The following is a 530-nucleotide window of genomic DNA, read 5'->3' as shown; positions in this document are numbered from 1 at the left end:
TGCTTCGGTGGCTCAGTTGGTAGAGCACTTGCCCGCGAAAGGCAAAGGTCCCGAGTTCGAGTCTCGGTCGGGCACACAGTTTTAATCTGCCAGGAAGTTTCATATCAGCGCACACTCCGCTGCAGAGTGAAAATCTCATTCTGGAAACATCCCCCAGGCTGTGGCTAAGCCATGTCTCCGCACTATCCTTTCTTTCAGGAGTGCTAGTTCTGCAAGGTTCGCAGAAGAGCTTCTGTAAAGTTTGGAAGGTAGGAGACGGATACTGGCAGAAGTAAAGCTGTGAGTACCGGACGTGAGTCGTGCTTCAGTAGCTCAGTTGGTAGAGCACTTGCCCGCGAAAGGCAAAGGTCCCGAGTTCGAGTCTCGGTCGGGCACACAGTTTTAATCTGCCAGGAAGTTTCATATCAGCGCACACTCCGCTGCAGAGTGAAAATCTCATTCTGGAAACATCCCCCAGGCTGTGGCTAAGCCATGTCTCCGCAGTATCCTTTCTTTCAGGAGTGCTAGTTCTGCAAGGTTCGCAGAAGAGC

General features: G+C 52.1%; 1 non-coding gene across 1 annotated transcript; it reads left to right on the top strand.

The window, feature by feature from the left end:
* Positions 1-75, top strand: Trnas-cga (transfer RNA serine (anticodon CGA)). The gene has a single exon. It is a non-coding gene; the product is annotated as a tRNA-Ser (tRNA).
* The last annotated feature ends 455 nt before the right edge of the window (positions 76-530 follow it).

The sequence above is a fragment of the Schistocerca gregaria genome, chromosome 5 (genome assembly GCF_023897955.1).
Source record: "Schistocerca gregaria isolate iqSchGreg1 chromosome 5, iqSchGreg1.2, whole genome shotgun sequence".
NCBI classification, from domain to species: Eukaryota; Metazoa; Arthropoda; class Insecta; order Orthoptera; family Acrididae; genus Schistocerca; species Schistocerca gregaria.
This window is presented reverse-complemented; position numbering and strand designations above follow the sequence as displayed.